Consider the following 27,507-nt stretch of genomic DNA (forward strand, 5'->3'; position numbering starts at 1 on the left):
ATTTAGTACTAAAAACAAACAAACAAAAAGAATTGGTTGGCAGAACATGAGAGATGCCACTTATGTGAAAAATACTTTAGATTTATTCCATACAGTTTCTGGAGGGTAAGTTCAAAGGGTAGAAATTAGAAGGAGATAGATTTTGGCTTTAATGTAAGGAAAAGATTTCCAACAATTTGAGCTCTTCAAAAATGGAATAGACTTATTGTGAATTCATGAGTTCACCCCATTTGGACATAGTCAAGCAGATGATGAATGACTTTATGCCAGAGATGTTGAAGAGGGACTTTTACATCAAACTAGTTGATCGCTACATTCCCTTCCAACTCAGGATTCTTAAGATTCTCTAATTTTAGGAATTTGAGTTCGATATGGGTTATAATTATTATAACATTTTTCAGGTGGTACTAGAAGCCCATTTCCTCATAGTCAAGGATGCAGACACATTTAGTGATTTAACATAATGTATATAAAAACAAGCCTGAGGCTGGACACTATGGTTCACACCTGTAATCCCAGCACTTTGAGAGGTTGAGGCTAAAGGATTAAAAGATCACTTGAGCCCAGGAGTTCAAGACCAGCCTGGGCAACATAGAGAGACTCCTCCCCCACAAATTTTAAAAAATTATTCAGACATGATGGCATGTGCCTGTAGTCCCAGCTACTCAGGAGGCTGAGGTAGGAGGACCTCTTGAACCCAGGAAGTCAAAGCTGCAGTAAGCCATGATAGGGTCACTACACTCCAGCCTGGGCAAGACCCTATCTCAAAAAAATAATAAAATAAAATAAAATAAAAACTGGTCTGAGTAAATAAAATCTCACACAATTATATCTTTTTCAAATTTAAGAGTTTTTAAAGGTTTATTTTATTTTTTTTATTTTTTGAGATGGAGTCTTGCTCTGTAGCCCAGGCTGGAGTATGGTGGCATGATCTTGGCTCACTGCAACCTTCCCCCTCCCAGGCTCAAGTGGTTCTCCTGCCTCAGTCTCCCAAGTAGCTGGGATTATAGGTGCATTCCACAATGCCTGGCTAATTTTTGTATTTTTAGTAGAGATGGGGTTTCACCATGTTGGCCAGGCTGGTCTTGAACTCCTAACTTCAAATGACCCACCCGCCTCGACCTCCCAAAGTGTTAGGATTACAGGCATGAGCCACTTGTTACATTACAGGCATGAGCCCACCACCTGGGGTGGTGGTGCACACCTGTAGTCCCAGCTACTTGGGAGGCTGAGGTAGGAGAATCTCTTGAACCCAGGAGGCAGAGGTTGCAGTGAGCTGAGATCACACCACTGCACACTAGCCTGGGCAACAGAGCAAGATTCTGTCTCAAAATAATAATAATAATAATAATAATAATAATAAAAAATAAAAATAAAGTTCAAGGATATGTAGCAAAGAAAATCACTTACAACAACCCAACATTATAGTCTGTCTATAAAATAAACACATCTACTCCTTCCAACTTCATAAGGGTAAAAAATAAGAGTTTAAAATATGAAGCAGAAGCAAGATGTATTAGTTACCTGTAAAAATAGCTCTCCGATTGTGTGCCTTTAAATTGGCAGGAGAAAAAAAAGAAACTCAGTTTTAAAACAGAAAAATTATATATCACTATGTCTATATACTTGTTATAGCCAACATCCCTAAACAGAAAATTGTTCAGTGGTGCAAGGGAATTAGTAATAATACCAATAATTATTAGATTCAGATTTCAAATCCCATATGAAAATAAACAATATTATTTGTTCTTAAACTAAAATTTTTTTTTTTTTTGAGATGGAATCTCGCTCTGTCACCCAGGCTAGAGAGTGCAGTGGCATGACCTCACCTCACTACAACCCCCGCCTTCCAGGTTCAAGCGATTGTCGTGACTCAGCCTCCCAAGTAGCTGAGATTACAGGTGTGTGCCACCGTGACCAGCTAATTTTTTTGTATTTTTAATAGAAACAGGGTTTCACCATGTTGGCCACGCTGGTCTTGAACTCCTGACCTCTAGTGATCTGCCCAACTCAGCTTCCCAAAATGCTGAGATTACAGGTGTGAGCCACCGTGTCCAGCCAGAAAACCTTTGTGGAGGTGCTGGGGATTGAACCCAGGGCCTCATGCATGCTAAGCATGCGCCCTACCACTGAGCTACACCCCCTTCAATTCTTAACATCAGAAATATTATTGAACAGACATATCAGAGTTGAGGGAAATTATTGGAAAACTGAGACCAAAAAAAGCATACAGAAAGTTAATTTATTTTCTAGACAGAACTCTGCTAGTATTAGAATCAAATACTTTAATTAGATAGTAATTTACTTGCTTTCTCGTACCTTATGGCCATCTTCTCTAGTCTGTTTGTTACAGTCCTACACGTATTAAACAGCAAAAACAAACTATATATTTTGCATGATCAGTATGTTACAACATTAAGATCAGACTAATAATACAAGTCACCTACTCCACTGCCAAATTTTATACTCCCTGCAATCTTACAGCACATCCTCATACGAACAAAAAGGCTTTATATTTATCTTACAGAGGATATAAACATCAATTTATAAAAAAGAGACACAAGTCTTATATAGTTAAAAGTAATATAATTAACATGATTACAAAAACATTTCTAATAAAGCAGAAGAAGTAATTATATTGCTTGTAGTTCTAGTAAGAGTTTATTGAACCATTAAAAATAATTTCAAAACAATAAAATACAAAGGCAAATATCCAAATAGTTTTGTATGGATCTAGCATTCAGTTTTCCTTGATCCAACTAGTTTTAATTCCTATGGCCTACAGGATGGCTTAGATAAGGAAGAAGCTAAAAATTGGCTGTTACAGAGTTGCAGTTGTGTGGCATATAGGTGATCTACGTAACAGAAGTTGAAGGGAGAAATGCAGTCTTCCCCCAAAAACCTGCTTTTCCTGCAGTCCACTGTCACAATCCCAAGTCCAGCTACTCTCTCAACATCTCCATCTCCCTGGCTAAAACCTCCCATCTCTCATCTGGGTTGTTGTAAAGCCTCCTAACTAACCTCACTTCTTTTGCCTTTGCCTGCTATGATTAATTCTCAACCCAGTAGCCAGACTGATCCTCTCCTTAGAGCTCTCCAGTGGCTTTTTTTTTTTTTTTTTTTGAGACAGAGTCTTGCTCTGTCACCCAGACTGGAGTGCAGTGGGGCGATCTCGGCTCACTGCAACCTCCACCTCCTGGGTTCAAGTGATTCTCCTTCCTCAGCTTCCTGAGTAGCTGGGACTACAGGCGCATGCAACCACACCTGGCTAATTTTTTTTTTTTTTTTTTTTTTTAGTGGAGACGGGGTTTCACCATGTTGGCCAGGATGGTCTTGATCTCCTAACCTCGTGATCCACCCGCCTCGTCCTCCCAAAGTGCTGGGATTATAGGCGTGAGCCACCATGTCCGGCCTCCAGTGGCATTCTTATTCAAAATAAAAGTAAATACCCTAGGCTGGGCATGGTGGCTCATGCCTGTAATCCCAGCACTTTGGGAGGCTGAGGCGGGCAGATCACTTGAGGTCAGGAGTTCAAGACCAGCCTGGCTAACATGGCGAAACCCCATCTCTACTAAAAATACAAAAATTAACTGGACATGGTGGCAGGCGCCTGTAATCCCAGCTACTGGGGAGGCTAAGGCAGAAGCATTGCTTGAATCCGGGAGGCAGAGATTGCAGTGAGCCAAGATCACGCCACTGCACTCTAGCCTGGGCGACAAAGCACGACTCTGTCTTGGAAAAAAAAAAAGTCAATATCCTCACAACTAGATCCTACACCAACTGTTCCCCATTTTCCATGTTCCGCTCTCAATCACTCAGCTACCCTGGCTGCTTTGCTGTCTTATGAACAGCCCACTCCCACCTCAGGGATTTAGCAATTGCTCTTCCCTTTATCCAAAAAACTTTCATCTAGATTACATGTATCTTATTCCTTTAACATCCTTCAGGTTTTTGCTCAATGTTCATTTTTCAGCAAATGATTCCCTAACCACCACATTTATAACTGCAAACCTTAAGCATCTCAACACTCCCTCCAACCTCCTTCTTTAAACTTGTTTTTGCTCTATAGAACTTACTACCACATGATTACTATATATTATGCTTATTTTGTTTACTGTCTGATTGTCCTCACTAGATTGTAAGAGAGATTAGGGATTTTTGTCTGTTTTTTTCAATCCCATATTTTCATGGCTAGCACATAGTAGGTATTCAACAAATGCTTGTTGAATATATGAACATCCTCTATAAATCCTCTAGTAACCAGTGTCGAGAACTACATGGCTTTGTAGGTGACCCAAACACTTCCTCTAAGAACTGTATAGAAAAATAACTTCAGGTCAGGCGTGGTGACTCATGCCTGTAATGCACTTTGGGAGGCCGAGGCGGGTGGATCGCGAGGTCAAGAGATCAAGACCATCCTGGCCAACGTGGTGAAACCCCATCTCTACTAAAAATACAAAAATTAGCTGAGCGTGGAGGTGCATCCCTGTAGTCCCAGCTACTCAGGAGGCTGAGGCAGGAAAATCGCTTGAACCCGGGAGGCAGAGGTTGTAGTAAGCCAAGATGGCACTCCAGCATGCACTCCGGCCTGGAGACAGAGCAAGACTACGTCTCAAAAAAAAAAAAAAAAAATTCATTTAATTTAAACATCTTAATTAAAAATAGCAGCATTCAATTAAACATTCACATAACAACTACACAATTATTCTCTTTACTTCTTTCCTACTTTAAGCCTTGATGACATCACTACTTCCAGAAAAAAAAAATAGTTCCTAAATATCCCACAGAAGAAAACAAGGTAATGTTAATATAAATACTCTGCCCCTACGTTTATGCAGTCTTCCCTCAAATTTTTGATAAATTCCACATCCTTCCACCAGAAGTTAAAGAAAGCAGACATATCCTCCCACTTTCGGAAATGCTTTAACCAAAATTAAAGAGAGAATGAACAAGTTATCTGTAGGAACCCATTCATCGATAGAAAAGAAAAACATTTCCTAAGAAATGTCAAAGACAAATGACTCTGGATCTAACACTGTTTGGGTGGTTATTCCTTATTTGGGAGGACCCTTATTTGGGAGGACAATCATATCAGTGCTAACATAGAGACATAATATTATTAGATTTATATTAATAAGGCTGGGTGTAGTGGCTCATACCTGTAATCCCAGAACTTTGGGAGGCCGAGGCAGGAGGATATCCTGCTTGAGGACAGGAGTTCAAGACCAGCTTGGGCAAAATAGTGAGACTCCGTTTCTACACAAAATAAATAAATAAAATTAGCACAGTGAAAGGATTGCTTGGGCCCAGGAGTTCAAGGCTGCAGTGAACTGTGATTGTACCACTGCACACCAGCCTGGGGAAGAGAGTAAGACCTTGACTCTTAAAAAAAAAATTGTATTAATACACTACTTCCAAAAATTAAACAAGACATACACAGTATGTGGATATAAACAAAGAAAATGATTTCCATGTGCAAAACATAAAACTCATAGATTAGTAACTGAAGTTTCCTAGTCTAGTTTCTTCTTTTGTTTTATTAAAAAAAAAAAAATTTGAGACGGAGTCTCACTCTGTCGCCCAGGCTGGAGTGCAGTGGCATGTTCTCAGCTCACTGCAACCTCTGCCTCACAGGTTCAAACAATTCTCCTGCCTCCGCCTCCTGAGTGGCTAGGATTACAGGCGCCTGCCACCACACTCGGCTAATTTTTGTATTTTTTTTTTTTTCAGTAGAGATGAGGTTTCACCATGTTGGCCAGGCTGGTCTCGAACTCCTGACCTCAAGTGATCCGTCTGCCTCAGCCTCCCAAAGTGCTGGGATTACAGGTGTGAGCCACCGTGCCCCGTCTATTTAGAGGTCTAGTAAACTTAAATCAGTTCTGAAGCTTTTCCAGACAGTGGTAGTAAAATACACTATAAATCAGATTACCTGGTTCTCAATTCAATGTTCTTTTCATTCTGTCGTGCTACTCTCTAAATTTGAGTGTTCTCTTGACCAGGAATTAAATTATTCTCTATATCTGAGTTGAAACTACTATATCGCCAGGAAATAAAAAAGTCTAACTTCCCAATATTATTCCTAAATTAAATCGTGATTAGTCAGGATGTTGCTATATACTTTTAATAATAACTGAAAATTGAAGCAGAAAAAACCCCAATTCACTATTACTTGTATGTTTTGTGCCATGAACAGAGGAAACTGTCATTTACAGTATAATTTTCTGGACATAGGCATGGATTCTGGTGTTCACATCTCCAAGTTCAAATCTCAGTTTTGTCACTTATTAGGGGACATTATCTTAATGTCTCTAAGCTTTTATTTTCCTTCTCTCTCTCTCTCTTTTTTTTTTTTTTTTTTTTTGAGACAGGCTGATTACAGGCTCAACCTCCTGGGCTCAAGCAATCCCCCTGCCTCAGCCTCCCGAGTAGCTAGGACCACAGGTGCAAACCACCACGCAACTAATTTCTGTATTTTTTGTAGAGATGGGTTTTACCATGTGCTCAGGCTGGTCTTGAACTACTGGGCTCAAGTGATCCACCCGCCTTGGCTTCCCAAAGTGCTGGAATGACACGGATGAACCACCATGCCCAGCCCTATTTTCTCATTTTTAAAAAAGAGAGGTTATTGTTTCAAAATATGTTGTACATGAGGCCAGGTGTAGTGGCTCATTCCTGTCATCCCAGCACTTTGGGAGGCTGAGGCAGGAAGGTAGCATGAGCCCAGGAGTTCAAGACCAGCCTGGGCAGCAGTGAGACCCCCATCTGTACAAAAATTTTTAAAAAATTCTCCAGGCGTGGTGTTACGTGCCAGTAGAGGCTGGAGGGTCACTTGAACCAGGGAGGTCAAGGCCGCAGTGAGCCATGATTGCGCCACTGTACTCCAGCCTGGGTAATCCAGGGAGACCCTGTCTCAAAAAAAAAGCATGCTTTAAATGATAAATATTACAATTTTTGCCAATTAAAAATAAATATTTATCTCTCATATCCCAGGAAATCAAGTAAAAATAAATAAAATAAATAAATGAATAAAATTTAAACAATAAAAAGAAGATAGCACTACTACTTATGTCTTTGAGTTGTGAGAAAAATGCACAGAAAGTACTTAGCACATGGCCTAACAGATATATATATTCATAGTGACAGATATACTACTGTCAATTGCAGTCAGACATGAATGGAAATCATAATCAGATTCTCACCTTTCAAATTTTAGATGTGACTTCATACTAATTCAACAAATCTTCCAAGTCAGAACGCTTGTTGATTTGAATCCTACAGCAATTACTTTTATCTAGTCTTTAAGAAATGAAAAAATAATGTAACAGTAAACTCATGCAATGACTCAATAAATTTAAAGCCATAAACAGACTAAATCCAACACTAAACAAGCATTTTGCAATCTATTTTGGCCCAAACAATGCATTTTCCCTCATTCACATAACAATTACTCAGTATGCCAGCTCCCAGTGTTACAGAGCCTGTTGGTGATTCAATGGCGCCCTCTGCCTGAGTGCTGAAAAAATCCAAACCCAAATTTAAAACTACGTAAAAACATGCTTTCTCAAGTAAATTCTTAATAAACCGTTCTATGAAATTGCTCCTGTCTTTAATCACTGCTGGCAGATAGTCCTTAAAAAAAAAAAAGAAAAGAAAGAAAAAAAACGGCTGGGTGCGGTGGCTCACGCCTGTAATTCCAGCACTTTGGGAGTTTGAGGCAGGTGGATCACCTGAAGTTAGGAATTCAAGACCAATCTGGCTAACATGGTGAAACCCTGTCTCTACTAAACATACAAAAACTAACTGGGCGTGGTGGCAGGAGCCTGTAATCCCAGGTACGTGGGTGGCTGAGGCAGGAGAATCGCTTGAACCCAGGAAGCAGAGGTTGTAGTGAACTGAGATTGTGCCATTGCACTCCAGCCTGGGCAACAAGAGCTAGACTTCGCCTCAAAAAAAAAAAAAAAAAAAAAAAAACCACCAACAAATGTCATGTCATTTGTTACAAGAGCACAAGAAAGTCATGTCTACATCTCTGTAATTTACCTGGAAATTTGGAAATTCCATGACATTTTTCTCAAAATTTATTCCATATTATTCAATGAAATTATTGACATGAGTCACCTAGATAAGTTTATTGCTGTCTTTTTTTGTTCTGTCCATGTAAAACTCTGTACTTTATTTAACACGTCATTGTAGCGGTTTGCTCAGCAGTATCACCAACATTAAATATTTATTGGGTATCTTCTGTATGTGGTACACAATACTAGGTGAAAAGGATGGAAAAAACCATTCTCTATCCTTAAAGAAATAATCTAGTTTCTAAAACAAGACATATAAAAAGGATGTGTACAAAAATATATAGTGAAATGCCCACTAAAAAGTATGTTTCCTTCCATCTGCTTCCACTTTAAGGAAGTTATTCAACTTCTATGAACCTCAGTTTATCTGGAATATAAAAATAATATCCACCTTAAAGGAAAGTTGCAAAGGTTAATTCAGATATCTGTAAAGGTCTCAGCACATAGTAAAAACTTAATGAAAGGTGGTTGTTATTATTTACTACTATTAAGAGAATAATCTTAAATAATAGTGTCCTACATTAAAGACATTTTATTTGCTTCAAATGGAAAGATATGTAAATAAAAAGTTTATGATTTACTTTTACAATATTAAACATCCTTTCTAGTTAAGAAAAACAGTGATCTTGATTAAATGCTTGACATATCAAGAATGAGCCATTTCTAAAAGAATTATTTCAATATAAAAATATTATGCTCTCTTCATGTTAAAAACGCTCAATAAACTATGCATTAAAGGAACATACCTCAAAATAATGAGTCATCTATGACAAACCCACAGCCAATATCATACTGAATGGGCAAAAGCTGGAAGCATTCCCCTTGAAAACTGGCACAAGACAAGGATGCCCTCTCTCACCACTCCTATTCAACATAGTATTGGAAGTCCTGGCCAGAGCAATAAGGCAAGAGAAAGAAATAAAAGGCATCTGAATAGGAAGAGAGGAAGTCAAACTATTTCTGTTTGCAGACGACATGATTCCATATTTAGAAAACCCCATAGTCTTGGCTCAAAACCTCCTTCAGCTGATAAACAACTTCAGCAAAGTCGCAGGATGTAAAATAAATGTACAAAAAACGCTAGCACTCCTATACACCAACAGTCAAGCTGAGAGCCAAATCAGAAAGGCACTGTCATTCACAATTGTCACCAAAAAAATAAAATACCTAGCAATACAGCTAACCAGGGAGGTGAAAGATCTCTACAATGAGAATTACAAAATACTGTGCAAAGAAATCAGAGAAGCCACAAACAAATGGAAAAACATCCCATGCTCATGGATAGGAAGAACCAATATCATTAAAATGGTCATATTGCCCAAAGCAATTTATAGATTAAATGTTATTCCTATCAAACTACCAATAACATTCTTCACAGAATTAGGAAAAACTATTTTAAAATTCATATGGAACTAAAAAAGGGCCGAAATAGCCAAGGCAAAAAGAACAAAGCTGGAGGCATCACATTACCCGACTTCAAACTATACTACACGGCTACAGCGGCCAAAACAGCATGGTACTGGTAAAAAAACAAACAAACAAACAGGCACATAGACCAATGGAACAGAATGGAGAGTCCAGAAATAAGGCCACACACCTATGACCATCTGATCTTCAACAAAGCTGACAAAAACAAGCAATAGAGAAAAGACTCCCTAGTCAATACGTGGTGCTGGGATAACTGGCTAACCACATGCAGAAGATTGAAACTGGACTCCTTTACACCATATACAAAAATCAACTCAAGATGGAATAAATACTTAAATATAAAACCCAAAACTATAAAAACCCTGGAAGACAACCTAGGCAATACTATCCTGGACTTAGGAACAGGTAAAGATTTCATGACAAAGACGCTAAAAGCAATCGCAAAAAAATTGACAAATGGGATCTAATTAAAGTTAAGAGCTTTTGCACAGCAAAATAAACTATCAACAGAGTAAACAGACAATCTACAGAATGGGAGAAAATATTTGCAAACTATGCATCTGACAAAGGTCTCATATCCAGCATCTATAGGGAACTTAAACGAATTTACAAGAGAAAAACAAACTACCCCATTAAAAAGTGGGCAAAGGACATGAACACTTTCCTTTTCCTTTTTTTTTTCTTTTTTTTTTTTTTTGAGACTGAGTTTCCCTCTTGTCACCCAGGCTGGAGTGCAGTGGCACACTCTTGTCTCACTGCAACCTCCACCTCCCGGGTTCAATCGATTCTCCTGCCTCAGCCTCCCAAGTAGCCGAGATTACAGGCATGTGCCACCACGCCCGGCTAATTTTGTATTTTTAGTAGAGACAAGGTTTCTCCATGTTGGTCAGGCTGGTCTCAAACTCCCAACCTCAGGTGATTCACCCGCCTTGGCCTCCCAAAGTGCTAGGATTACAGGCATGAGCCACCACGCCCGGCTGAACATTTTTCAAAAGAAGACATATATGCAGCCAACGGACATATGAAAAAAAGCTCAATATCACTGATCATTAGAGAAATGCAAATCAAAACCACAATGAGATACCATCTCACACCAGTCAGAATGGCCATGATTAAAAAGTCAGCTCTTTCCCATCTTACAAGATGGAGGGTGAATAAGTTGAGAAGCCAGATACTAAAGAAACCTGAAGCCAAGAAGGCTGATGCTGGTGGCAAGGTGAAAAAGGGTAACCTCAAGGCTAAGAAGCCCAAGAACGGGAAGCCCCATTGCAGTCAAAATCCTGTCATTGTCAGAGGGATTGTCAGATACTCTCCATCTGCTATGTATTCCAGAAAGGCCACGTGCAAGAAGTACTCAGCTGTGAAATCCAAGGTTGAAAAGCAAAAGGAGAAGTTTCTTGCAACTATTACAAAACCAGTTGGTGGTGGCAAGAACGGTGGTACGCAGGTGGTTAAACTTTGCAAAATGCCTACATATTATCTTACTGAAGATGTGCCTTCAAAGCCATTGAGCCAAGGAAAACAACCCTTCAGTTAGCACATGAGAAAACTGTGAGCCAAGATCACTCCCAAGACCATTCTGATCATCCTCACTGAACGCCACAGGGGCAAGAGGGTGATTTTCCTGAAGCAGCTGGCTAGTGGCTGGTTACTTGTGACTGGACCACTGGTCCTCAATCAAGTTCCTCTACAAAGAACACACCAGAAATTTGTCATTGCCACCTCAACCAAAATTGATATCAGCAATGTAAAAATCCCAAAACATCTTACTGATACTTAATTCAAGAAGAAGCTGCAGGCCGGGCATGGTGACTCATGCCTGTAATCCCAGCACTTTGGGAGGCCAGGCAAATCACTTGAGGTCAGGAGTTCAAGACCAGCACGGCCAACATGGTGAAATCCTGTCTCTACTAAAAATACAAAAATTAGCCGGGTGTGGTGGCATGGGCCTGTAATCCCAGCTACTTGGGAGGCTGAGGCAGGAGAATCGCTTGAACTTAGGAGGCGGAGATTGCAGTGAGCCAAGAGCGTGCCACTGCACTTCAGCCTGGGTGACAAGAGGGAAACTCAGTCTCAAAAAAAAAAAAAAGACACTGCAGAAGCCCAGACACCAGGAAGGTGACATCTTCCACATAGAAAGAGAACTACGAGATTACAGAGCAGCACAAGATTGATCAAAAAGCTGTGGACTCACAGATTTTAACCAAAATCAAAGCTATTCCTCAGCTCCAGGGCTACCTCTGATCTGTGTTTGCCCCGACAAATGGAATAATTTATCCTCACAAACTGGTGTTCTAAATTTCCTTTTTTTAATTTTTTAATTTTTTATTTTTTTTTTTGAGACAGAGTCTTGCTCTGTCACCCAGGCTGGAGTGCAGTGGACTGATCTTGGCTCACTGCAAGCTCCACCCTCCAGGTTCACGCCATTCTCCTGCCTCAGCCTTCTGAGTAGCTGGGACTATAGGCGCCCACCACCACGCCTGGCTAATTTTTTGTATTTTTTAGTGAGACGGGGTTTCACCGTGTTAGTCAGGATAGTCTCGATCTCCTGACCTCGTGATCCACCAGCTTCAGTCTCCCAAAGTGCTGGGATTACAGGCGTGAGCCACTGCGCCCAGCCTGGTGTTCTAAATTTCTTAAGAAGAATCTAATTAAATAACTGATAACAAAAAAAAAGTAAAAAAATAACAGATGCTGATGAGGTTGCAGAGAAAAGGGAACACTTCTGCACTGTTGGTGGAGTGTAAATTAGTTCAACCATTGTGGAAAGCAGTATGGTGATTCCTCACAGAGCTAAAAGCAGAACTATCATTTGACCCAGCAATCCCATTATTGGATATATACCCAGAGGAATTCTACCCTAAAGACATAGGCACACGAATGTTCATTGCAGCATTGCGCACAATAGCAAAGACATGGAATCAATCTAAATGCCCATCAATGACAGATTGGATAAAGAAAATGTACGTATACACCATGGAATACTATGCAGCCATAAAAAAGAACAGGATCATGTCTTTTGCAGGTACATGGATGGAGCTGGAGGCTATTATCCTTAGCAAACTAATGCAGGAACAGAAAGCCAAATACTGCATGTTCTCACTTATAAGCAGAAGCTAAATGATGAGAACTAATGAACACAAAGAAGGAAACAACAGACACTGGGGACTACTTGAGGGTGGAGGGTGGGAGAAGGGAGAGGAGCAGGAAAAATAACTATTGGGTACTAGGCTTAGTACCCAGGGGGCTAAATAATCTGTACAACAAACCCCTGTGACATGAATTTATCTATATAACAAACCTGCACATGTACCCCCAAACCTAAAATAAAAGTTTAAATAAATAAATAAGAAAAAACTATTATACTCAAGACTCCTTAAATGAAATTTAAGGAGTTACAGGAATATGAATTTTCTAGTACTTACTTCATATGGCTTGCCTGTTCTCTTAAAACATCATCTAAGATGTTAAAAATAATTCAGTCACATTTATGGTCATCTACATATCTAACACCAAGAGCAGCCCAAAAACAGAATAATGATAATAAAAGGGATCTTAGGAATTAATCTAGCTTGATCTTTTTTAAGGAATAAAACTTATTCTGTATCTCCTTAATAAGTTATTTTAAAATTCATCTCACGAATTGTAATAATTCTGGGAGTAGGCAAGCACATGATAAATATTTTTATATTCCACTTTTTGATGGGGAAACTTATAAACAGTAAAACTAAGCACAGTATAAAATACTTGTTATGAAAAATTAATTACAGCTAGGCTAAAGACTACTTGTATTATCTCAATTCTCACATCAATCTGAGGTAGGCGTTATTTTCTCCATTTACAAATGAGGAAACTGAGGCACAGAGAAGTTACATAACTTGCCAAGTTATGCAGCTAGTACACAGAGAATCAAATCCAGACTCACTGATTCCAGAGCCTACACTCTTAACCTCTATATTATATTTTTCCTAATACCTAAAAAGAACAATTTTCTTAAATATCCATGAGTCTATAACTGACACAAATAAATGACTGAATAAATAAATAAATGGGGGAAGACAGGACAGGTCTTTACAGAAAATTCCAATTAATACATACAGAAGGAATGAAGAAAATAATTACCGTTAGTTAAACACCAATTGTTGCAGGCAAGAACCATCAATGGATTACAGTTAAAATTAGGAGGTGAAAGTATGATGAGAAACAGAATATTTTCATAGCTTCAACACATCTCTCCATATGACATATGTTAATTACAAGGAGAAAAATAGTAACTTTACAGTGGAGAAAGCCTGCAGACACCAGGTAAACCAAGTGATCAAAGTTAATATCACGAATGATAAGATATATCAACATTATGTATGCCATGATATTGAGAAGGCTACATCACTTTTTTGATATTTCTGCCAATAATGCACAACCTCAATCTAATAATGAGAAAACATTAGATAAACCTGTACTGAGGGATAGTCTACGAAACAACTGACCAGTATGCTTAGAAAGTGTAATTTAGTTAATAGTATTTTACCAATCATAATTTCCTGGTTTTGGTGTTTGTACTGTGGTTATGTAAGAAGTTAATATTGAAGGAAGTTCGGTAAAGAGTATAAGGGAACTCTCTATTTTTGCAACTTTTCTGTAAGTTTTAAATTTCAAAATAAGAAGTTGAAAAAGTAACAATTTTCTTAAAATCTATAATTCAAACCTTATTAATTTATCTTCCTCTTTATTCTCAGAGAGGCCAAATTGGTAAGTTCTCCCATGAGTTGACTAGTGTCACTGGCAGAGGAGCTAAGAATAGTTCTCCATGGGTCAACTGTCTTCTCCATATACTACATGCTTCTATAAGGAGATTGGATGATGACAATACACCATAATCTTGTATCTGTAAGTAGTAAGAACAACTATTTTAAAATGAAAGGATTCAGTCTTTTCTCTTAGAAGTGTTCATTAGTTTTTTGGTTTGTTTGTTTTTTTTTTGTTTGTTTTTTTTTTTTGAGACAGAGTCTTGCTCTTGCCCAGGCTGGAGTGCAGTGGCGCGATCTCTGCTCATTGCAAGCTCTGCCTCCTGGGTTCACACCATTCTTCTGCCTCAGCCTCCTGAGTAGCTGGGACTACAGGCGCCCGCCACCATGCCCGGCTAATTTTTTTGTATTTTTAGTAGAGACAGGGTTTCACTGTGTTAGCCAGGATGGTCTTGATCTCCTGACCTCGTGATCTGCCCGCCTTGGCCTCCCAAAGTGCTGGGATTACAGGCGTGAGCCACTGCGCCCGGCCAGAAGTGTTCATTAGTTTTTAATCATGAAATAAAATTATTGCCCATGATTCTGAAGTTCTGTGTCTTAATACTCTAAGACATTATATACAGTGAAACAGCATTCTGTAAGGATTTGTCCAATAAAGTATTTTTCATTATCATAATGTTTTAAACATGTAGACTCAGTAATCCTTACTGTAAGAATGTGGAGATATAACTGTGCTAAGGCAATAAGTATGAATAAACAGAAATGTATAGCTAGCTAACATCACAGCTTAACTCAAAAGGTCTGAACCAAGCCTAAAACAGAAAAGTATGACAAGTGAAAGCACTGCCCAAATGCCCTTGGAGCATACTTATGAGCCCATTTTAAGGGGCAAATACTAATAGAATTGGATGAAGGATCGTGGGACAGAAGATTTCGGCGTAAAGAATAGTATTAAAGCTCAACAGGAAGAGAACAAAAACTACTCAGTCTCCTTGTATTCGCTCAGCCCCCAATAATCTTGACCCTCTACTGCTTTGCTACTCAAAATGTGGTCCATGGAACGCCAGCACCAACATCATCCGGAGCTAGTTAAAAACACAGGATATAGGCTGGTGCCTTTAATCCCAGCACTTTGGGAGGCCAAGGCGGGGCCAATCACTTGAGTCCAGGAGTTCGAGATCAGCCTGGGCAACATGGAAAAATCCTGTCTCTACAAAAAAATACAAATAAATTAACTGGGCATGGTAGCACACCCCTGTAGTCCCAGCTACTCAGGAGGCTGAGGGAGGAGGGTCCCCTGAGACCAGGAGTTTGAGGTTGCAGTAAGCCGAGTCGTGATTGTACCACTGCACTCCAGCCTGGGTGACAGGCTGTTTATTTTTTGAGACGGGATGACCCTGTCTTGAAAAATAAAAATAAGTAAATAAATTAAATAAATAAAAATACATGATGTAATAAGACCTCATCCCAGATCCATTGACTAAAAAATCTTCATTTTAGCAAGATCCACATGTGATGAATCCCCAGGAGATTTGTATATGCACATTAAAGTTTGATCAACATTTCCCAAACACATTGAGTTTTAAGGAAATAAACGATAAGATATGTCATACCACATTAATCTCCAAATTGGTAGTTTAAGTAGCTTGGTATTTCATTAGACAGCCTTTCAATCTCACTTTAGAAAAGAAAGGCACAATAAAATATGCAGCATAAAAGGTATTTTAGGTATTCTTTATGCTTATCTGTCAGTGTCTAGTTAGGAAAAAATATTTCTCTTACAATAAATTTCTTATTTTATAATTTTCTTACAAAATATACCAAATCTGTTTTTTAAAGTAAATAAATTATGTATTAGACATTTTTAAAGAATACTGACAAATTAAGGTACTAATGGAAATACATACTTTCTTACTTTCTTTTTTTTTTTTTTTTTTTTTGAGATGGAGTCTTACTCTCTTGGCCAGGCTGGAGTGCAGTGGTGTGATCTTGGCTCACTGCAACCTCTGCCGCCCAGGTTCAAGCGATTTTCCTGCCTCAGCCTCCTGAGTAGCTGGGATTACAGGCGCCTGCCACCACACCTGGCTAATTTTTGTAGTTTTTAGTAGAGACAGGGTTTCACCATCTTGGCCACGCTGGTCTTGAACTCCTGACCTCATGATCCATCCATCTCTGCCTCCCAAAGTGCTGGGATTACAAGCATGAGCCACCGCACCTGGCCACTTTTCATATTCTTTCTTTTTCTTTTTCTTTCTTTCTTTTTTTTTTTTTTTTGAGACAGAATTTCACTCTTGTTGCCCAGGCTGGAGTGCAATGGCACAATCTCGGCTCACCGCATCCTCCTCCTCCCAGGTTCAAGCGATTCTCCTGCCTCAGCCTCCCGAGTAGCTGGGATTACAGGCATGCACGACCACACCCGGCTAATTTTGTATTTTTAGTAGAGACGAGGTTTTTCCATGTTGGTCAGGCTAGGTCTTAAACTCCCAACCTCAGGTGATCTGCCCGCCTCAGCCTCCTAAAGTGTTGGGATTACAGGCATGAGCCACCGTCATATTCTTTCTTTAATGCCCAGTCTAGGTAGGGAAAATAAACATCTACTAGTATGTTCATTAAAATAAACATAAAACTCGGCTACTCTGGGCACACTGCCTATGGAGCAGCCTTGCTCTTCAAAGAGAGGGAAAAAAAAAAAAGAAAGAAAAATTATTTAAAATTTTTTTTAAAACATAAACATAAAAATAACAATGTAAATACAAAATATTCAGCTAAAAGTTGGAAGGGTTCAGACCAATATGAATTACACGATCTATTACATCTGTTTGCCATTGTAAACAAAAAAAAACCAGCAGTCTTTTTGATTTAGAATATTTTTAGTCATCTCAACCATTTCATGAAATAGAAGATAGCTTAAAAGAGAAAAAAAATCAAGGATAGAAGGAGGGCCATATGTTCTTATTTAATATTGGCATATAAAAGAGAAAATACAAGTAATATTAGTGTGACTCCTTCAGTGAGATTTCAATGCCTCATCTCACATATTTTTAGGCTATTAGGTGACATCTAGGGCTGAAGGATTTATTCACCAGTTAGCATCTGTTAGGTGATGAACTGTGTCCCCCCAAAATTCCTGTGTTGAAGTCCTGACCTTCAGTATCTCCGTATGGGATTGCATTTGGAGAAAGGGTCTTTAAAGAGGTAATTAAGGTTAAACGAGGTCATTAGGGTGGGCCCTAATATGATTGGTGTCCTTATGAGAAGAGATTAGGACACAGACACTACATAGAGACCATGTGAAAACACAGGAGAAGACAGTCATCTACGAGAGGCCTCAGAAGAAACCAACCTTTGACACTTGACCTTAGACATCTAGCCACCAGAACTATTATGAAAATACGTTTCTATTGTTTAAGCTACTGAGTCTGGGGGTACTTTGTTATTGCAGCCCTCTCAAACTTATATAGCATCTGACATAGAAGATATGCAATAGGTATTTACTGAAGGGACGAAGGTTACAGTTTATCCAGCAATTAATTCTGCCCAAAGCTGAGGCTGAAGGTTGACTTTCCACCAGTAAAGTCAGATTAAATATTTATTATGCAGTAAGACAGGCAAAAAACTATTATTAAATATGAGGAATATCCACATACCCTCTACCCATCTTAAGAAATGAAGCATCAGCATTATAGTTGAAGCACCTGTGCTCTGGTTCCCAGTGGCATCGCTCTTGCTCCCATGCTAGAAATAACCACTAATTGAATTTGGTTATCATTCTCGTGTAGGATTTCTTTTTTCTTCTTTCTTTTCTTTTCTTTTCTTTCTTTCTGAGACAGGGTCTTGCTGTCCCCCAGGCTGGAGTGCAGTGGAATGATCATGGATCACTGCAACCTCAAGCTCATCGCACCCGGCTGATTAAAACAAAAAACAAAAAAATTTTTTTTTTTTTTAATTTGTAGAGATGGTGTCTCCCTGTGTTGTCCTGGCTGGTCTCAAACTTCTGGCCTCCAGCAATCCTCTTGCCTTGGCCCACAAAGTGCTGGGATTATAGGTGTAAGCCACTGTGCCCAGCCACATGTAGCATTTCTTCATACACCTATCTATAGGTTTGTAGCCCTAAACAATATACTATTATTTTTTGCATGTTTTCAAATGTTATATAAATAATATCATACTCTACAAGGACTATGTATGTTGTTTCTATACCCCTACCATCTTTTTGAGAGTCAACCATATGGATGCCCTTAACTCTGGTTTGTCTTAACTGCTAAATATGAATATAGTATTTTGTTATAAAATCATACCATGATTTATTTATTTATTCTTCTGTTGATGGACATTTAGGTTGTTTTCAACTTTTTTGCTATTATCAGCAATACTGTTAAGAACATTCTCGCTTCCTTTCTTTCCCTCTCTGGCCCAGGCTACAATCTACTCGGCTTGCTGCTGCCCGCGCCGCGGACTGCCTGGGACTGCCGGCGCGCGCCACCGCTGCCTGCCTTTTCTCCTTTGGATGCAGGCACGCGTTCGCCATCTTGGCCACGCTGGTCGCCAGCTCCTGACGCCGAGTGCTCTGCCCGCCTCAGCCTCCCGAGGTACTGGGACTACAGACGGAGTCTCGCTCACCCAGTGCTCGGTGTTGCCCGGGCTGGAGGGCGGTGACGTGGTCTAGCCTCGCGGCAGCCTCTACCCCCCGGCCGCCTGCCTTGGCCTGCCAGTGTGCTGGGATTGCAACCCCTGCCCGGCCGCCGCCCCATCTGGAAGGTGGGGAGCGCCTCTGCCCGGCCGCCCCGTCTGGGAGGTGAGGAGCACCTCTGCCTGGCCGCCCCGTCTGGGAAGTGAGGAGCGCCTCTGCCCGGCCGCCCCGTCTGGGAAGTGAGGAGCGCCTCTGCCCGGCCGCCCCGTCTGGGAAGTGAGGAGCGCCTCTGCCCGGCCGCCCCGTCTGGGAAGTGAGGAGCGCCTCTGCCCGGCCACCCACCGTCTGGGAAGTGAGGAGCGCCTCTGCCCGGCCACCCACCGTCTGGGAAGTGAGGAGCGCCTCTGCCCGGCCACCCACCGTCTGGGAAGTGAGGAGCGCCTCTGCCCGGCCACCCACCGTCTGGGAAGTGAGGAGCACCTCTGCCCGGCCGCCCCGTCTGGGAAGTGAGGAGCGCCTCTGCCCGGCCACCCATCGTCTGGGAAGTGAGGAGCGCCTCTGCCCGGCCTCCCATCGTCTGGGAGGTGAGGAGAGCCTCTGCCCGGCCGCCCCGTCCGGGAAGAAGTGAGGAGCGCCTCTGCCCGGCCGCCCCGTCCGGGAAGAAGCGAGGAGCGCCTCTGCCCGGCCGCCCCGGGAAGAAGTGAGGAGCGCCTCTGCCCGGCCGCCCTGTCTGGGAAGTGAGGAGCGCCTCTGCCCGGCCGCCCCGTCCGGGAAGAAATGAGGAGCGCCTCTGCCCGGGCGCCCCATCCGGGAAGAAGTGAGGAGTGCCTCTGCCCGGCCGCCCCATCCGGGAAGAAGTGAGGAGCGCCTCTGCCCGGCCACCCACCGTCTGGGAAGTGAGGAGCGCCTCTGCCTGGCCACCCACCGTCTGGGAAGTGAGGAGCGCCTCTGCCCGGCCGCCCCGTCTGGGAAGTGAGGAGCGCCTCTGCCCGGCCGCCCCGTCTGGGAAGTGAGGAGCGCCTCTGCCCGGCCACCCATCGTCTGGGAAGTGAGGAGCACCTCTGCCCGGCCACCCATCGTCTGGGAAGTGAGGAGCGCCTCTGCCCGGCCACCCTGTCTGGGAAGTGAGGAGCGCCTCTGCCCGGCCGCCCCGTCTGGGAAGTGAGGAGCGCCTCTGTCCGGCCACCCATCGTCTGGGAAGTGAGGAGCGCCTCTGCCCGGCCTCCCATCGTCTGGGAGGTGAGGAGCGCCTCTGCCCGGCCGCCCCGTCCGGGAGGAAGTGAGGAGCGCCTCTGCCCGGCCGCCCCGTCCGGGAAGAAGTGAGGAGCGCCTCTGCCCGGCCGCCCCGTCCGGGAAGAAGTGAGGAGCGCCTCTGCCCGGCCGCCCCGTCCGGGAAGAAGTGAGGAGCGCCTCTGCCCGGCCGCCCCGTCCGGGAAGAAGTGAGGAGCGCCTCTGCCCGGCCGCCCCGTCTGGGAAGTGAGGAGCGCCTCTGCCCGGCCGCCCCGTCCGGGAAGAAATGAGGAGCGCCTCTGCCCGAGCGCCCCATCCGGGAAGAAGTGAGGAGCGCCTCTGCCCGGCCCCCCCATCCGGGAAGAAGTGAGGAGCGCCTCTGCCCGGCCACCCATCGTCTGGGAAGTGAGGAGCGCCTCTGCCCGGCCACCCACCGTCTGGGAAGTGAGGAGCACCTCTGCCCGGCCGCCCCGGCCGGGAAGAAGTGAGGAGCGCCTCTGCCCGGCCGCCCCGTCCGGGAAGAAGTGAGGAGCGCCTCTGCCCGGCCGCCCCGTCTGGGAGGTGAGGAGCGCCTCTGCCCGGCCACCCATCGTCTGGGAGGTGAGGAGCGCCTCTGCCCGGCCACCCATCGTCTGGGAGGTGAGGAGCGCCTCTGCCCGGCCACCCATCGTCTGGAAAGTGAGGAGCGCCTCTGCCCGGCTGCCTCATCTGGGAAGTGAGGAGTGCCTCTGCCCGGCCACCCATCGTCTGGGAGGTGAGGAGCGCCTCTGCCCGGCCGCCCATCGTCTGGGAAGTGAGGAGCGCCTCTGCCCGGCCACCCATCGTCTGGGAAGTGGGGAGCGCCTCTGCCCGACCACCCATCGTCTGGGAAGTGAGGAGCGCCTCTGCCCGGCCACCTATCGTCTGGGAAGAAGTGAGGAGCGTCTCTGCCTGGCCGCCCCGTCTGGGAAGTGAGGAGCCCCTCTGCCCGGCCGCCCCGTGTCTGGGTAGAAGTGAGGAGCTCCTCTGCCTGGCCGCTCCGTCTGGGAGGTCTACCACGGAGGCCAGAAGCAATGTGGGGGCTGGACGTGGTGGCTCACGCCTGTGGTCCCGGCACTCTGGGGGGCGAGGCGGGTTGATCACTTCGGGCTAGGAGTTCGAGACCAGTCTGGCCAACTTGGCGAAACATGAAGAATACAACAGACAAACCAACCAACCAACTCAATGACAACAAAACAGGTCTACCCTGGAGTCATACTCTAATTTTTTCTATTTTCCTCCCTTTCTGATCCTTTATCCCACTTTCTTTTTCTTCCTCTTCCTTCTCCCTCTTCTTTGTCAAATAGAGGATTGAGTTATTATCACTGATCCATATAAAGTCCCTCTCTCATTTATTTTAACTCCCACCCCCATTTCTGTTCCCCAACTTCCCATGTGCAACCTTCCTAATATGTTTGATACGCATCTTTTTGTTTGTATGTATTTTTAGAAAATGTTTATTGTTTTTGTATGCAAAAAAAATTAATAAAAAAAAAAAAAGAACATTCTCATACGTGTCTCACATATATGTGAGAGTTCTCTAGGGCAGTGATTTCCAATTCCTTTCATGACCGCACATAGGAAATCTTGGAAAAGCATATAGGTAAAAAAAGGAGGCTGTTCATAGCCAGCAGTGACCTACCCAGGGGCTCTGGCTGCCCCAAGACCTGCTTAGCTACTCCTGGCCTAATAACAAGTGTGGGGACAAGAGTGACTTTATTTTAAATGCTGATCTGCCACATAACTTCTGACTAACCCCGAGTCTGGGAATGCCTCCAGAATGTCTAAATGATGTATTAGTCTTTATGTAAGAACTTTTATTCACTGTAAGTTTCCTCCTAAACCACACTTGATGCTATTGCAGAAATCATAGGCTGTGACGCCCACAGCCACCTACATACTCCTTCCAGGTCACATATACTTTCCGTAAGATATAAGCCCTCGGTCTGGGAGGTTTCGATGCAGAGATCTACCTGACATGCAGCTGCCCAAGACCATATTTCTGTCTGTACATTCCCCTAATAAATCACTCAAAACTGACAAACTGGGTTTGTCTGCCTCCTTCTTTGCCTTCTCAGCTCCTTCAGCATTTGGGGGCCACTTTGCACATATGGCCCTTTCACGGAACAAAGAAAGGAAGCTTCTTTGGGAGTTTCCATGGAAGCAAGAGGGATATATACCAAGGGGAAGAATTTTTTAGTACAAGAGTATGTATAGTATATCTTTAGCTTTTTAATGTCCACATTGCTCTCCAAAATGTTATACCAATTTTTACACTTCTACTAGCAACATATGAAGTGTTGTTCTACATTTTCACCAACACTTGGTATTATCAGACATTTTAATTTTTGGATATGAAATGGTAATTCTATTGTGACTTTAATTTGCATTTTTTAGATTACCATTGAGCATCTCTTCGCATATTTACTAGTCATTTATTTCATTTTCAGTGAATTCCCTTTTCTAATCTTTTGCGCAAGAAATTATGTCTTACTCTGAGCAACTGTTCTTTTCTACCTGTGTTAGCTAGGAATCTCTCTTAAACAAAAGCACATTCTATTTTATATATCAGAGCAACTTACAAAACTATCATAGTGCACAGTCTACATTTTGAAAGCTGCTAATCTACACAATGGTCTAGAACTGATTAAAAAGTGAAGGGGGGAAACCTGACATACATTTGTTTTCTTTTTCTTTTTCTTTTTTTTTTTTTTTTTTTTTGAGACGGAGTTTCACTATTGTTGCCCAGGCTGGACTGCAATGGCGCATGATCTCGGCTCACTGCAACCTCCACCTCCCGGGTTTAAGCGATTCTCCTGCCTCAGCCTCCTGAGTACCTGGGATTACAGGCATGCACCACCACGCCCAGCTAATTGTGCATTTTTAGTAGAATCGGAGTTTCACCATGTTGATCAGGCTGGTCTCAAACTCTTGACCTCAAGTGACCCGTCTCCGCCTCCCAAAATGCTGGGATTACAGGCATGACCCACTGAGGCTGGCCCTGACTTATATTTATAACAAGCTCAAATCACCAAAAATTTCACTCAGACTAGATCATTTCATCCTTGGGAATGAAAAGATCTTATTTAACTAAATTTTCAGTTACTCAGGTCTCTGGGTATATTACGTGTAGTTTCTGCAGATAGAAATGGTTCTAGGCCAGGCATGGTGGCTCATGCCTATTATCCCAGCACTTTGGGAGGCCGAGGCAGGCAGATCACTTGAGGCCAGGAGTTCGAGACCAGCCTGGCCAACATGGTGAAACCCTTTCTGTATTAAAAATACAAAAATTAGCTGGTTTGGTGGCGGGCGCCTGTAGTGCCAGTTATTGAGAAGGCTGAGTCATGATAATCACTGGAACCCAGAGGCAGAGGTTGCAGTGAACCGAGATGGCACCATTGCACTCCAGCCTGGGTGACAGAGCAAGACCCTGTCTCAAAGAAAAAAAAAGAAATGTTTCTTGCTGTGGAGTGGTCGCCATACAGAAATCCAGTTTCTTTGGCCATCTCAAAATGTTGCAAATGGTGAACTTATTTGTAATCAAAAGTATGAATTCAGGATCATTATTTTAAAGGAGTCTGCACAGGATTTGATAGCTGGTTGGTAGTCATGCTACAAGCCAACTCAGCTATAATATTCTCACTGTGGCTATTATCAATTTACCTACTCAGAAAGGTGGAATCACTGAAATTATTGAATGTGCAGACAGAACTGTTCATGCAGATAATTTTTACTCAATGATTTAAAGCTATTAAATGCTTTTGCTACCATAAAGCTCAGCACATCACAGTTGGTGAACTGTGATGAAAATTTAACAAATTCTGTTTGATTTGAGGCTGCGTAGACACTAAGCCTCTGAAATCACTTGAAGCATATTTTTCCTAAGTTTTTTCTTCATAAAAATTGCATGTTTTACAAATTATGATGGAGCACGTCAAATCTTCCGATTAGTATTTCTATTATTGTATAGTAATACAAGATCAAGTGTTAATGGAAATTATATTTAGAAGCTATGGATGACATTTTCTGAAATTGATTCTATGTTTACATTTTCTTGTCAATGGGAAATACATATAACCATAAGTGAAAAATAAGCTAAAACACGTTTATCTTTTGATTTCTAATAATCAAAGCTGATATTTATTGAGCGTTTACTATGCACCAGGCACTGTGTAAAATACTTTTTTGCACATTATTTCATTTAATTCTCACAAATTCATGAGGTAGGTTATGTTATTACCATTTATCTGATGAGGAAATGGTTAAGAGAGGTTAAGAACACTGCACAAATACTAGTTGTATGACACAAGCAATCCTTTCTTTCTCTTTCTTTTCTCTCTTCTCTTTTCTTTTCTTTCTGGCAGAGTCTCACTCTGTTGCCTGGAGTGCAGTGGCATGAACATGGCTCACTGCAGCCTCGACTTCCAGGGCTCAAGCAATCCTACCGCACGCTTTTCAAGTAGCTGGGACCACAGATGCACCCACTACTCCTAGCTAATTTTTAAATTTGGGGTAGAGACAAGGTTTAGCTATGTTGCCCAGGTTGGTCTCAAACTCCTGGGCTCAAGCAATCCTCCTGCCTTAGCCTCCCAAAGTGCTAGGATTACAGGCATGAACCACTGTGCCTGGCCAATACTGCCATTCTTTATGCAAATATTCTTTTCAATTGTTATCAAGTAGGAAATCTAATTAACTTCAGTTTCATTGAATTTCATCTTTACTTCCTTCCTATCCATGGCTTATGAGAGAAGTGTTAACATGAAGCAACAAGGATTATGGTAAATAGAGAATTAATAATCGAAAATAACTAAGAGTTGGCCATATTGTTGTTAAAATTATACGGAAGCTTATTTGCATATTCTTTGTTTTGTGTTGAAGCCTTGAGCTCTGGTGGGGGAAAATCATGATTTTGATTAAACACAAAATGGACAGTTAAACCTCTAAATAGTATACACGGAGAAAGCTGAAGTACATTTAATTATTTAGATAATCATTCCTGATTATTTAACTTACATATTTACAAGCCTAAATAAAATGTACAAATGTAAATAGTGCTTTTTTTTTGGAGACAGGTCTCACTCTGTCACCCAGGCTGCAGTGCAGTGGCACACTGTAACCTCAACCTCCTGGGCTCAGGTGATCCTCCCATCTCAGCCTCCCAAGTAGCTGGGACTGGAGGCACTGGCCACCATGCTCAACTAATTTTTTGTATTTTTTTGTACAGACAGGGTTTCATCATATTGCCTAGGCTGGTCTTGAACTTCTAGACTCAAACGATTGGCCTCGCCTTGGCCTTCCAAAGTGTTGGGATTACAGGAGTGAGCCACCTGCCTGACCGATACTGCATTTTTTGACTTCCTGTTTTCTATCCTTAAAGCACTGATTTCTTGCACCCAGTGAAAACAAATTTTTCAAGTTGAAGATTTTAAGTTAATGTAGTCATTCATATTTGAAGGATGTCATGATTTATTTTTTAAATTTAATGTCTTTACTATTGAAAATAGTTCTTGTTATTATAGTTTATTTATACCCTAAATTAAAAATAAGTAGTCACTTCATATTCTGGATTTGCTGTCACTTGCCCACAACAAAACAAGTAACTCTGGGTTTATACTGGATGAGTCACAAAGCAAGAGCTTGGATTTTATCATTGGTTTCAGTTCTATTTTTAGAGGTATGGGGATACAAAAAGAAGTTCTTAATTTGGAGACATTTAAAATGGCTTGTGTGGTTTTCTTCAGGAAGGAAGCATGCTGTCTAACTTCAGGACCATCACAGCACCCTTTAAATATGTAATAATTATTTTGTTCAAAATGTTTATGTTCTGTATCTTATCACTCAATGTATAAAATATCACTGCCACTGACATCAATGAAATTTTATGCGAAGTGGAATGAGTTAGTAAGCTGTCAAGTAGGTATTTTCCTCCTCCCTCAAAAAGTTATGTGCCAAGTATAAATCATCAAAAGGATGCAGATTCTTTCCATCTATTGCTTACAGACTGACTATTGTTTAAAAAGGCACGAATTTCATAGACAAGTCTTTACCTCCTTCTTTCTTAAAAAAGCACAGAAAATGGGGAAAAAATCTTCTATAATGCAATCTAAATTATAGGTAAGAAAAATAAAAACCAAGTGACATGGGAGATTGGCAGTGAATTTTCAAATATCAGTAATTTACAGGATTTACAGGATTTTCATTAGCGTTGTTTCCATGTTTTCTGTAAGATATGAACATTTAAATTGATAAGAATGGAATGTTCATATAACATTTCTTTTATCCATTTAAAGATTCACATTTTCACTTTAATATATAACTTAAGACTTTTCTTTCAAAACACATCTAAAAATTAGTAAAATGCCTAAAGGGAAGCTTTATTTACTTGGTAGAAAAGCTGAAAAAAAAAAAAACATATTCTTCACAATTTCAGAGGTGACAAAAATCTCTTATATTTCAGTAGTTTCTGATCTCCCTTAAGGGATTTGAAAATTATATATAATGTTGCATAATCTTAAGCTAATTAATGTTAAAGTGCTATTGGTTTATTTTAATTGTGTACTTCTTACAATATAATATAAGAATTTATTTGGTAATCCTGAATCTATTGACCTCACAAACACTGGTCATTATTTTGGTGGAAATATTCATAAGCATTTTTAGTTACTGATTTCTAACAGTTGTTTCTTATTGTCTTCCTGATTTTACAATTCCCCAAAGTAAAGGTGCGAAAAACAAACATCTACCCTCCTTTTCGACAAATGCCATGATAGAGGGGAGACCTGTGTGGTGTAAACACAAATGCAGACATTTCGAAGTTGATGGTTTTAAGATTCAATAAAAACTTGAGAGTTTTGGCTTCAAATCCCCACGCTAGTTTTAGTTCTACCGGATACGTGTCCCCTACCCATTTCAAAGGACCCAGTCACCTCGGCTCTTGCCTGCAGTTTCAGCGTCCCGCCGGAGTTAGAGCTGGCAGAGTCCAGTTGCTCAGAGCGCCCAGGCGGGGGCGGGGCAGGGGGACGCTTGCAGGTCCGGTGGTCCAGCGGGCTGCGAGCCCCCACGGCCGACCCTAGCTGCAGACCCTCCTGGAGAACCTCAGGCCTTTCCCCAGAAACATCCCAAAAGGCGTTCCCTTTGTTCATTCATTCAACAAATATTTGTTCAATTTCATGTGCCCCTCTGTCTTGGGAAAACCAATTCGGGCCCCTGCAGCCTCAACACAGGGGCACTGTTCCCGCCTATTAATGACCCAATGAAGCCGGGAAGACGAATCTCGACCACTGTTTCGCAAATACCGCGTGTGATTTATTAAATGCCGTCTCTCCGAGTCCCAAGTGGCCGGGAGCATTATGCCACCTCCCTTGCCCTCAACTCTCATTGC

At 41.9% G+C, this 27,507-nt stretch overlaps 1 long non-coding RNA gene, 1 other non-coding gene and 1 pseudogene across 4 annotated transcripts; 1 reads left to right on the forward strand and 2 right to left on the reverse strand.

The window, feature by feature from the left end:
• Window positions 1–1,569: 1,569 nt before the first annotated feature.
• On the reverse strand, window positions 1,570–27,259 carry LOC134734285 (uncharacterized). 3 transcript variants are annotated; one of them, XR_010117560.1, is made up of 6 exons: window positions 27,053–27,259; window positions 17,944–18,153; window positions 13,626–14,388; window positions 7,200–7,296; window positions 5,160–5,256; window positions 1,570–4,611 (listed from the first exon to the last, which is right to left on the reverse strand). It is a non-coding gene; the product is annotated as an uncharacterized lncRNA (long non-coding RNA). The 3 variants fall into 3 exon arrangements; XR_010117561.1 differs by lacking the exon at window positions 13,626–14,388; XR_010117559.1 differs by lacking the exon at window positions 13,626–14,388 and having other exon boundaries at window positions 17,896–18,153.
• On the reverse strand, window positions 2,073–2,144 carry TRNAA-AGC (transfer RNA alanine (anticodon AGC)). The gene has a single exon. It is a non-coding gene; the product is annotated as a tRNA-Ala (tRNA).
• LOC134734265 (large ribosomal subunit protein eL6-like) lies at window positions 10,647–11,889 on the forward strand (annotated as a pseudogene).
• Window positions 27,260–27,507: the final 248 nt, after the last annotated feature.

The sequence above is a fragment of the Symphalangus syndactylus genome, chromosome 12 (genome assembly GCF_028878055.3).
Source record: "Symphalangus syndactylus isolate Jambi chromosome 12, NHGRI_mSymSyn1-v2.1_pri, whole genome shotgun sequence".
NCBI classification, from domain to species: Eukaryota; Metazoa; Chordata; class Mammalia; order Primates; family Hylobatidae; genus Symphalangus; species Symphalangus syndactylus.